The sequence below is a fragment of the Cyprinodon variegatus genome, unplaced genomic scaffold (assembly GCF_000732505.1).
Source record: "Cyprinodon variegatus isolate N-32 unplaced genomic scaffold, C_variegatus-1.0 Scaffold66, whole genome shotgun sequence".
In the NCBI taxonomy this organism is placed as follows: domain Eukaryota; kingdom Metazoa; phylum Chordata; class Actinopteri; order Cyprinodontiformes; family Cyprinodontidae; genus Cyprinodon; species Cyprinodon variegatus.
In genome coordinates, this window is record NW_015150519.1 from 634,919 (window position 1) to 647,817 (window position 12,899).

A 12,899-nucleotide genomic window follows, 5' to 3' on the forward strand; every position below is an offset into this window, starting at 1 on the left:
CCGACTCGGGTTCAAGGAGACAGAAACAGAGATACAAAAAGCAGCTGTGAAAGGCGGCCCCATCCAGGAATCACACAGCCATTGACCTCTTTACAGATGGCCTCTTTTTTTTGTTATTTTTTTTTTAAAGATCAAAATATTTTATTTTGATTGACTTGTCATTTTTCAGATTGATTTTGTTTATTGAGAGAAAATGTTTACCTTTTGTCGAAATGTGTTTAATGTCAATATTTTGGTTAAGTTTGTGACACGATTCGGCTCTATTAATGCATCATCTGTTGAATAATGAGCTGCTCCAAATATAAACCACAGTCATTATGTGGCTGGCTAAAAGAAATCAGAGACAAGGCGACTGACATCTAAACATATCGAAAGGCTTATTACTTTATAAGAAATTGAAATTTTGGGTTGAGAAGCTTTTTTTTCTCTTATAATGAAAATTAAAATCTTGATTTTGAAACTGCAGTTGGTGAAAACCGAAGATTAAAGACCAGCGACGGACTGAAATAGTTTTCCCCACACTGTGGAACTCTTCAGCCATAGCATGCAGGTCTGCATTATCGACTTCACATCTTTCTCTCTTTCAGGTTATTGATCTGCTCACCTTTTCTTAAGTCCTTCATTCCCTAAACAACACCAGCAAACCTCCCTGCTGTTCTTCCTTTCCTCTAACTCTGGTATTTCCCATACAAAGCACTCCGCCTTTCCTCCTTCTCCTCCTCCTCCTTCCAGCCTCCCTGTCATCCCCCTCCTCCTTCCCTTTCCCTCTCCTCAGATGGATTCTTTAGTCAGTCGTGTGGAACCAGAGCGGCTGCTGGAGAGACAGACGCAGAGAGAGGCTGGGTCAGAGCGCTCAGTTTGCTTCAGACAATCACAGGGCAGAGAGAGAGACGAGTGCACAGGAAAAAGAGGTAGAACACCACACAGAGAGATAGACTGTAGAGAGGGAGGGAGAGACAGAAAAGGGAGGTAAATATGTGACAGGATGTGGTTTCCCTGAGCTTGCACAACATACTTTGAGCATGACCTAAACGCACCGAGTGTACAAGTGTGTTTGAGCTCCGTTAGGTGCTGAAGAAGGGGAAAGACGAAGCCAACCGCTGGAGCTGCTGTTGCTGCTGTTGCTGCTTGTTTCTCAGACGGAGGATTGTGTTTTCCCATCAGAGAGCCATCTCCTCTGCAACCTCCATCAGTTTATTGGGCAGAGCTGAAGCAATCTTCTCTTCTTTGCTACCTATAAAGTATAATGAGATATTCTGAAGGGAGCTCTAGTTTCGTCTCCAAGCAGTGAACTTCTCAACCACATTCTGAACCAGGTAAGTTTGCTTCAACCTCTCAGCACATGTGTGTGTGTCTTAACAGATGTTTCAGCCTCTGCGCTCCCGCCTGATTCCCTGGACAGGAGCCACTGTAAACTTAAACCACATGGCTGCAAGTGTTTACTGTGCAACAGAGCTGATTCACACCATTATTCATGAGTGTGTCCAACAAATAGCTTTAAATCCACAGACACCACATGCAAGATGTTAGATCGCTACAAGGCAACATGCAAAATCACCCCGTCATGGTGTATATAAATAGCCCTGGTTGATTTGAAGTGTGAGAGTGGCCACAGATTAGACCCCGATATGGTTTGTCACCATGCAGTGACATGTTGATTTGTGAACTGCTGCACTGTATATTTATAAGGATAAACTAAGTACAATCCCGGGTTCAAAAGCTTTTAGACGCACCTGACATACTCTTCATAAAACTGTTGATTCACTTCCCTGAGGGTTTAAGAGGTTTGTGTCGCCACATCTCTTTTTGGGTTCAACCTTCAGATTCAATCAGGTTGAAATCTGGACTTTGGTCTGTTGCCAAACATTGACCCTTCTGCTTTTTTAAGCCATTCTGTTGTAGATTTGCTGCTGCTTTAGGCATCATCACCTGGTTAAATTATGCAGTTTAGGTGTAACTTCGGCTGTTGACAGTGTATGAAAATGTGTTATTCTAAAATACCCTGGCTGGGAGACAAACTCAAATCATGAACACTGTGCTTTTGGTATGAGGAACTTTGGTAATATATTTTTTTTTATTTTTTTTATTTTTTTTTTATTTTTTTTTTAAATAGCATATCATTGAGGTGCCCTGGTTATATACCACATATTTTATAGAGAAGGAAGCTTTTTACTGTTTTCTCCTTTGTTTTAGAGTTTTGTTATAAAATTCAAAGTTTAAAATGCTTTGTAAAGCCTTGAGCATCTAAAGTGAAGCTTATCTTTTCAGGCATTATACAATCTGACTTTGGTCTCAGTTTGTTATGATGTCCACTTCTGGGAAGATTGGCAGATGTATTAAATGTTTTTCACTTGTGAATAATCTTTCAAACTGTTGGACAAAGGTCAGGAACCTCTATGACCTCTGACCCCCCACAATTCTTATTCTTACTAAATCAAATTTTTCACCATCGGCAAAAAAGTCTCGCTTTGCATTTCTAACATACATACAAACTATATATTGAAGCATGAAAGAAGCATATTTGTTAGTTACTTATTTCTTTACTTTAGAGCACAGGAAATATGTAATTCGAGAAGGTAAGGAAACACTTTTCTTACATGACCACTTTGATTATTTACAGAAACTACTCATTTATGAAATAGAAGCATGTTTACAGAAAAATGGCACACAAACAGAAATATTTTATGATTTTATTTCAATCTTTGAATCAGTCAGTTTAGAAACTTATGTGCTGATATTGCTCTAAGATAGATAGAAGAAGTTCTAAAACAAGCCTTTTTTATTTCCTCCTTTAAAAAAAAAACATTGCACATCAATTTCGGTAAGTTATTAAAGGCACAGAGGAAGACTTAAAGAGCCTCACGTCAGAGTCACAGCTTTCAGATCCCTGCTGTAGAACAAAATGAACTCAGACGCCTCATTGGCTAAACAACACTTCTAACATTGACAGTCAGGAACCGTTTCATCTTTGAGGTAATGCATTCACCAGTAAACCTTGGTATTGTTATTGAACATCTGTAAGCAAGCACAATTGATTATCTAGCTATTCCTTTTCAACTTTAATTTCTGTACAAGCATTAAAGACTAACTTATTCTTTCAAGGATTATCTGGACATCCATGGAAACACTTCCTTTCAATTAAATTGAACAGCACATGCCATCTCAAGGCACTTTACAGACTCAATTAAATCAAACCATACAGACACACTGATTAAAAAGTTTTTTTATATAATGAACCCAGCAGATTGCATCGAGTCATTTTCTGTTCTAAGCTATTCCTGCTGGTATAACTCTTTCTCTCAGTGAATTTTTGCATGGCTGCACCATGTTCTCTGAGTCAGATGTCCTTCTGAGTGCGCATCCTAGTGAAGGTTTAAACGGAAAACAACTTGAGGGACGGCATGGGTTGAAGGAGGAGCTCAGAACTGTTTAGGGGGAGTGGAGAGGAAGAGCAAAGGGTGAGGTGAACAAGAAAAATGAACGTGTGTTTGGGGGAGAAAGTGAGTGAGAGCTGAGAGTCAGAGAACTGCAGTTAATTGGTTCCAGCTGGTGAGATGTGGGGGACCAGCCGGTGATAACTCGACAGTGTAGGAGGGTCAGGAGTTTTCTCTGAAACACCCCCCTCCTCCTCACAACACACACGGTTTGAATGATACAGTTAATCATGTTGTATAACCAACATGGATCGTATTAAAACTACAAGATTATCCAACTTTAATTTAAGAGATACTAAATTAAGCCCTTGAATTTGTTTAAACTGACCTCATATTAACCTGAATCTTAATTACAACGAATTCATCAGTGTAGATTAGAAGGTTTTGGCTGTCATGGGATTAAATAATATTGAGTTATGGAAGGATGATGTTGTGTTTTCTAAATGAGTAAACAAAATCAACTTCTTTTTTTCTCCCCTGAGTTTTGTAGAAAAGTCGACCTGCTCTTAGGCTGACTGCTGTACCAGAAAACATATGGAGGGAAGCATTCAGATCAGATGCTCTAATCCGAACTCCCCGAAGATAATGCAACTCCAAGTTCTGTTTTAGTCCAGCCGACATTCCAAAGAAGCTAATATAAATTGTTTATACGTGAATGTTGTTGTATTAGCTGTGATCCATATCTCATGGCATAGGCTGGGAAGCAGGTTGACTTGCAAATCAAGGGCTTCCCACTTTACACAGACATTTCTTTAAAATGACTTACAGGAGCATTACTGCTGGTATGGCTTCAACACCCCACCTGTATCATGAAGAATCCCCATATTTTGCAGGATACAGTACACTGTATTTTCATTAGTACTGTAATATCATGCATTTTACACTCTGGCATTGAAGAAATGAAGAGCACAAAAATGAAGTGTCTTTTGAGTCCTACGTTTCCTAACTATAACCCTTTAACTTCACCTTTCAGATGAAATCCAAACCCTCTTTAAGGCCCGTGAAAAAAAAAAAAAAAAAAAGAAACTTTATCTTGAAAAACCATAATTACAATAAGGTTGTGACATAACCTAGAAAGTACAATTGCATGATCTAAAGGCTACAGAAACAAACATCTGTTTACAGATCAGTTCTAACTAATCAGCTGTATATAGGACAGCAGATGCACAACAGATCAACACGTTCCGACCAGGTCCTGTGAGCATGCATAAACACTGCAGAAATACATTAGCTCCAAAGCACAGCTGCAAACTTCCACCTAAACGTTGGTATTATATGCACATGCATGCACATGTATGTCCTCCATACATATAAAGAAGAGCAACATCTTTCTATAGAAACTCCATATGGCCACATCACTGGCTACTCTGCAGCATGGCTGCCGGAAATGTGAGAGTGATTGGGATTTTTGCTCTGATACAATGGCAAACTCATATGGGAGTCATTACTCAGGTTTAAACAAGGACATGTGTAAACATTTAATAACCTAAATTGCAAGGGAAGTAACGGTAAGTAATGGTTGTGTATTTTTGTGTTGACTTTGATATCCTTTGATATCCTTTTCTTAAATTTGTATCAGTATTTACCTTTTTTTTTGGACATATAGAACACCAGATTTTAGAGTCATACATTTAGTAGATCTAAAAATGGTGTATATTAAGGGTTTACAATTTAGAGGTGTATAAAGTTGACCCAGTACTTGGTTCTTTAGATTTGCTTAAAATCAAATTCTAAGCTAAAAATGTCATCTTGATAAGATTACTCATATGGATGTTAATAAGAAGGATGATTACAGCAATTAATTAGCTCCTCCTAACATCAGGGGAGGTGTTTTGTACTGATTAGCTGATCCAGCTATTTTATTAGGCTTAAAGTTTTATTTATGATTCATTAACCTTTATTGATGACTGTAGCATTTACTAAAGTAGACGGATGACCTTTAATAATGATTTTATATTATCATCCATATTAAACATTATTACGGTTAAATCTTACTGCTAAATATCACTCAGAATTTTACTCAAATCAGCCCAACTTGCAGTATCTTGAAAAAGTATTTACATCCCTGATACTTTTATAACTTTGGTATACTTTAATGGGAAATAGACTCAGAAAAGGCAGTATATGATTGTGTTTATTTAGCTTAATTTATTTACTAACAAATCTGATTCTCTGTGGTCTAGAAAAAGCATATTTACACTGTAAATTGTTTGATCAATTATTTTAAAGAAACCAACCCTAGACTAGATAATACTGATCCCCTCTAATAGAACAACTTGTTCTTTGTTTTTTTTTTCTGCAGACAGGTTTTCTTTTTGTTTCTTTCAACAATGAGTATTTTCCATCTCTTTTGGTCAGATTCATAAAGTACTAATTGCTGCCGCGTCAGGATATTGTCCAACATGAGTTTTAGATCTATGAAGCTCCTCTACAGTTGTTCTTGTTGGCTACTTTTACATGTATGATTAGTGTTTCCTTTCCCAACCTTTAATCGTAGTGGAATGCCCATATATTAGTAGGACTGTAGAATAAAGCATATTGTAACGCCGCTTTATAATTTAACCATGCTTTAAACTTCTCCATGACTTGTTTGTTTACTTCTGTTGTGTATAAATTCTCAGAATACTTGAACTGCAGCAGTATTCATACTGAGAACAAACTAACCACAGGTCAAATCTGCTAAGGGCAACTGGTTGTTTTGCATCACCCCTTATTGTTTGCCTGCATTTGCTTAAAAAATGTATCCACTACAGGTACCTTTGTCCTTATAAGATGAAAACTGGTGAAATAGTTAAACGGGGGGTGCAAATACTTTTGTGAGGCAATGCATTTGTATGTCTGTTAAATGAAATTGCTGCTGACTTTCTATTAAGGTTCTAAATCTATTTTCTTTCCTGAGCCCCTTCATTGTTTGTTTTCCAACACTGTGTTGACTTTCTTTCGCTTCAGTCTTTTAACAAACATCTACTTTAATCACTTTCTCTTTGCTATCTGATCTGAATCCCTGTGTGGCGTGTGAAATTTCATTAAGGTAATCATTGACTCATGTAAACCGTATTGTGTTCTCTGCTGCATTCACTATATGGAGTTAGACACACTAACGCTTTTATCTGTCATGTGGTATTTATCAGATTTTATATCTGATTACTTTATTTTCTTTTGATTTATTTAATTTCGGTTGTGCTTTTTTAAATGTATTTATTGTTCAGTCGGAAGGTTTTGCACTAAACAGACACATCTATTGTTGGGTCTGAAGAGGGTTTTCAGGATAAAGGAGTTTGGTTGATAAAATGCCAGTGTAGTATTTTTCTTTATATATATAGAGGGGTTTAAAAGTAGCTTTCCCTTTATTTCATCAAATCAAAAAAATTATTATTTCATTGATAATCCTTTTGCATTGCTTCATGAGTTTTTAGGAGGCTGCCTGTCTCATATACAGTCAAAAACAGACATAAATATAATTTGTAATCTAAATCTGACAAGGTTATGAATCATTTTAGGCTTAGCTATATGTTTCTTGCTCCTCTACAGGGGATCAGCCATCAGGGTTTTATAAGTATTATATTGTATGAGACAGGCATTTTATTCCTGACACATTAAAAGTATGTGTACAGTAATTAAAGAAAAAAATAACAGTCAATATTTAGGTCGAGTCGAGGTTTGTCTCAAACTAAAGAAATAAAAGCTAAGACCCCCTGATAATTTCCAGGCATCTAACTTGTGTTTTAATGGGTGGTCAGGAAAATTGCAGAGGTATTGATTGGGTAATGTCCAACATGGTCATGTCAATAGGGTGCATAAAAATCTAAGAACTGAGCTGGAGCTAGTGAAATAAAAAATGACCTGCCCAGAGCAATTCCACAGAAAGCAAAGAGTCACTCATGGGAAATTTCTTCTGAACCCCTTGTGTTATAGAGAAAATAGTTAAGACGGGAGAAAGCAGAGAATTTTCTATTTTTGTCCAGTATTATTACTTTTTCATAATTTATTTATCGTTGGCAAAAGGATACCAAATAGATTTGGTGAATATAGACCTATATCTGTCTAGATAGATGGATATAATGCGTTAAAAGCATATTGTGAGTGTAGAGGGCCATGGAGATTTAGTGCAAATAAGGAATTTTTCCAGGGGTTGAGAAGGGATGGGGAATTTACTGGCACCAGGAAACAAGAGGAAACGAAAAAAATCCAACAATGAAAGCGGGAAAGGTTGTGGAAGATTGGGGCCTATTCTTCTCCAAAGATGAGGATCGTCATAAAGGGGGTTGTTCCCATGGCAATATCTCCCTTGATGGGAGTGCATGTATGTGGGCATTTGTGTATGAGGATGGACTGAGCCTTGAGACTGAGAGGAGACAAAGGTGGGCCAAGGCTGCCATGCTCTGTGGAGACACTGGAAGCCTTGAAACAGCCGAGAACCTTCTGACAAGCTCTATTGTTTATTCACATTCTCTTCAGCTCTTCCTTTTTAATATGTATCGCCCTTGGACACTTAACACAAAAATAATTCTATGAGACAGAATATAATTTCCACTTTTAACAGCCATCGCCATCTTTTTGGGAATTTCTAAGGTTCCTATGTAGGCTGCTACTCAAATGGTTTAAATAAAAACAAATCAGAGTCCTTTTTTTTTACTGATTCTTTGCATGTTTTTATTTAATCTAGATTGTATTGTACTCTTTCAGAAATATTTGTCCTCCAATTTCTTCCTCAAAACTAAATTGCTTTCGTAATAATAGTCCTTTATGAAAATGTAAACATGTTTTTGTTGTTTAATAAAAAAATTAAATAAAAATTTTTAGCTCTGACCTAAGAATCATGAAGGTATAAAAAGTGCTGGAATTAAGGTTTGGCACTTTTTTTCTAGCAGTTTATGACAAAATAAAATTTGTTCCAATTTCTTAAGATTAATATATAAAAAGAATCTTTACATTTATTGCCTTCTGCAGTTGATTTAGAACCTTAAATATAAATGTAGCTTACAGCATCGGAACAGACTAAAAAGAAAGTATTTAATTTGATTTCTCTGATTCTATACAAAAATACTTTTCTCCACTTTGCTATCACAACAGGATGTGTCTTTTGTCATATTTGAAAAAAAGCTAACAGGGTGTGTCTTCACTGTTTGTTTTCATTTAACATTTGATAAGGTAGGAGCCTATAGAACAGGATTCAACCCAGGATGTTTGGCCAACCCTGAGCATCCTCTTCATCAGACTGTTGTGCGACAACAGAATAAGGAGATCTTTCCTGCTTTCTCTCATCAGTATCTACAACAACAAGTTGTAAAAAAAAAAAACAAAAAAAAAAAACAACTCCTATCACTTGTAACATTCTATTTCCTTTTGCGATTAATAAAGTACTTTTAAATTGAGTAAAACTGAATAGGATCCTGGGCTGTTCCTCGTTGACTGCTCTTTGTGGTCAAAGGACTGAGATAAACGTTCAGAACTAAGAATTGGGATCTGGTCAAATGTTTCTCTGATGATTTGGATTTTTATTTTTTATTTAGTTACATTTTGAGGGACCAACTAAAGATTTATTATCAATTGTCTGGTGGTGTGCTCCAGATAAGGATAAAAATGTGCCAGTATTTCTAACATTGATCTCGGTGATTTTAGAGAAGAAAGCCCTCAGTATCAATGACCATCCATCATATTTTCTTTTATTTGGCATTAGATTCTTTTCCACATATTCACATATTCATTTTGTTTCAGGTCAAATCCTTATTTTGAAAAAGCTCAAAAGTTACCTTTAATTTAGTTTAGTTATATTTAATCCGACTAAATAAATTTTTTTATATAAAGTGTCAAAAAAAAACATCACCAGGCGATTTAAAATCTGACTTTTTATTATAAGTTAAAAATCAAATCTGACTTTCACATCTGCATCTGTTCTGATACAGTAAGGAAAAAGAAACAAGCAAATATTCCCTCAGGAAGCAGCAGGGCCATCACTTTACATTTAAAATCAGTCAAGTGGAGGAAAATCCAGTTTCTGATTTGCTGAATCTGCGAATAGGTTCACAGCAGCCACATAATGCAACACATGTAAATGTTGAAAGGAAGGAAGGAAGGATGAAGGGGGTTTCCAGCTTTAACATTACAGCCTTTTTGGGTTTTAGCTGACATGTAGCCCTGCTGTTCAGATGATGGTTTATTATTGGTAGATGTTTCACTATCATTCCATAAAAATTCAAAAAATATCCACTGGACTTGGTTTTCAAGATTTGAAGACGTTTCACCACCTCTCCAGGAAGCTTTCTCAATTCAAATGATCATTTTACGGAATGACTATGACCTGGATGACTGAGAACCTTCATCAGCATGTTTCACTATCCTCTGAAAATCCCTAAAAAAAGAGACTGGTCATCTGAGCTTTTTCTATTTTGTCACTTCATGCTGGTAAATTCTTATTAGATAAATGCAGTCAGTGTTAAACAACTTCGGTTTGTCCAGCTGACGTCAGCTGAACCCACACTATTCATAAAAAAGGTTTTGATTAGCTTCTGAGACAACAGTGATGCAGGATGATAAGCGCTTCTTTCAAATGTTAAAACGATGATGACAGTCAGAGCAAAGATGCGTGACACCCGCAGTTATCTAAAAATCTAAGGAGTGATTTCCCCTCGTTCACCATGAGTAGAAGAAGGTCTTAAACCAGAAGTGCACTAAGCAGATGTCCTACTTATAAACAGTACTTCAGATGTTCCACTGATATCACAGACATTTTTCTGGGGTCCCTTCTCCCTAAAGGTTTTTTCATTTATACTTTTCTTCAATGATTCATCTAGAGTTTATCATAAACATAAATACATGTGTGACTGGAAGATATAGGATTAATGCACAAAGGTGAATAAGCCAACAGGTAACTGTAAAATATAGAACTTATGTGATCTGATCTGAAACCGATGAACTAATCTGCAGATGAAAAAAATAATCCCCCCTAATGATTTGAAACCTCCTTATGAGTTGAGCAGATCCTACTATTGTATACTTTGCATAACTCTTGCCTTTTCCCTGGGTTCAAACTTTTATTTTAGTATAGCGTTGCTATAACCACTCTCGGTGGGTTCAGTGAGAAACAAGGGATGTCTGTACGAGAAAGCACCTCATGCTCTCTTACTACCTGTTTCTACATATTTACTTTCCATATATACTGACTATCCTTCATTGACTGACTTCATTTCTTTTTAAAGACACCAAATTTGATACTAGTTTTATTTATTTTTCATGTGTAAGGTTGTGCTACTCTGATAAACTATGGGGCTTTCCAGATCTTTATCAGGTTTGAAGGTCGCTGTAATTTCGGGTCACTGAGAATTGTTACTCCAACATTTACTGTTGATGTTTTTGTCTATGCAAAAATGGCCCATTTTGTTGATTCCTGTCTCGCACATCCTTCACCAGCAATTTTAGGAGGAAACTTTAAATAAGTGTCTACCACCAAAATCAGCACAAAGCTTAACTTGCCAGATTAAAAAGATCAAGCCTCTAAAACCGGCCCAGAGCACACATGAGAAAAAGTATTAGACAGCAAAACTAAAAAAAAAACTAAAAAAAAAAAAAACTAGACTACATGGGGAAAAACAGGAGAAAAAGTGTCCTAATTAATGTCTTCGCCCATTAATCCATTCTGAAGCTTGCCAAGCTGCTGGGTTTGATCTGTCCAAAGCTACTATCAAAGCCTTCTAACTGCAGCCCTGTAATGTGAGGGAGATCTCAGTGAGGCAGCATTAAGTGCTGTCACTAACACTGAAGCCTGATAGGCTCTTTGTGTGATCATCTTTTATGCTGAAGTGCAATTTTCTAATATGAATAACTGCAATTTTAAGCTTCACAAGACCATTTTTTTTCTACATGAAGAGTGAATCAAATGACACAATCTAAAGACTCCTCCAATATGACAGATCAGGAAGAAGTCTTGCTATGATAATCTGCAGCCTTACAAGGATTTTGCAGTCTGATAACCCAACGGTTTTCTTGTTTCAGTGGCCGGAAAGATGCTTTAATCATCACAACAATTAAACACATTTTTAAACTTTGCACATTCGTCTGACCAAAAAATGTTAGATAAGGCTAGAAGACTGTGTTTGGCCTGAGCAGCCAGGTCATATCAGAAGACAATTAGATGATAGACCTATCAAAGGACTAAAAACAAAAAAAGAAACAGGTTTTACCTAATAAAAACAGTTCTTTCAAGTTATAAGTTTTACCTTTTTTTTGTCTTTTTTTACAATTATCTAGGTTAAAAGTAACCAGATCTAAAGTAACCAGATCTAATGTCCAATCTGTTATGTGAACATGGTTTGAAATTGTTGCAGCAATCTATCAAACTGATGTACATTAATATTTCTTAGCAAGAATAATAAATACATTTTCATCTTTGTTGCTTCTAAAATGACCCAGGGACAACTACATAGTTTCAAAACTAAAGACAGAAGTTTTATTTCAAGATTTCCCAGTGTTTTAGCTGCAGACTGGTTAAGTTCACTGCTATAGGCAAGAGCTGATGATATGTTATATTAAAACCTAAAAACCTGAGGCAAAATCAAACATGGCCAACACTGATTTGCTATCCAGTTTCTATTATGACTGGAAATATTTTGAGGATCATCATCTAAACAGTGGGATCCCTGCAAAGTATTTTTGAAAGCTTGCTGTCTGAAGAAATGTTTTTTTTGTATCGTTTTTATTTGCTGGACTGCAGGTGTCAGGACTACAAAGTGGGATGGAGAGTGAGCCGCTAGATGCTGTGCCGCCTTTTAAAATGAATTTGACATGTCTCTTTATCGCCACAGCTTGGTGCTTCTGTCAGTTTCAGAGCCTCGGTTTGAGAACCTTCAGACATTGATGTGTTGCTGTGGTTTATTTTTCATCATCAAACACTGCAGGATTTTTCATGAGCAACCAAATATCTACCAATACAGGTAAATGCAGGAAACATGGATTGGTAAATAAAGATAAATTAGAATATCATAAAAGATTTCTAATATTTTATTATCTTAATCCAAAAGTAAAAAAAAAAATGTTATAATATGATTTTCTTCAGACATTCATTTCAATAATTTTTATTATTATTACATAGACAAAAAACAAAATTAAACCAAAGCAAACAAAAAACAAAGATCTGTTTATACGAATATTAGACGATTAAAGGGAATTTGCGTTAAAAAATTGTTATATCAGGTCTATGTTATGAACAGCAACATACATAATTTATCAAGGTAGAGCTCAGTTAAAGGAAAGCCTCTCCTTCAAGAGGGGCCTGACCAATTCTGGCAGCAGCATAGACATTTCCAAATAATAATAATAATCATTACAAAAACCGATGAGGAAATTTAAATTTTCCAGTATTTGCTGACACTATACAAGGTGCATTGCTGTAGAATGTCCACACTGTATGCAGGCATAATAAGGGAAAGTTGAGTGGAAGGAAATAATTTGGACAAATAAGGGCAATGC

The 12,899-nt window shown here is 36.2% G+C and overlaps 1 protein-coding gene across 3 annotated transcripts in view; it reads left to right on the plus strand.

Annotated features, from left to right (window-relative positions):
* Positions 1–789: 789 nt before the first annotated feature.
* Positions 790–12,899, plus strand: part of LOC107082988 (raftlin-like) — a 159,992-nt gene continuing 147,882 nt past the window's right edge. For all 3 annotated transcript variants that reach the window (XM_015371911.1, XM_015371914.1, XM_015371912.1), the window contains exon 1: positions 790–1,316. The gene's annotated coding sequence lies outside the window, so the exon portion shown is untranslated. The remainder of the gene's footprint in view (positions 1,317–12,899) is intronic.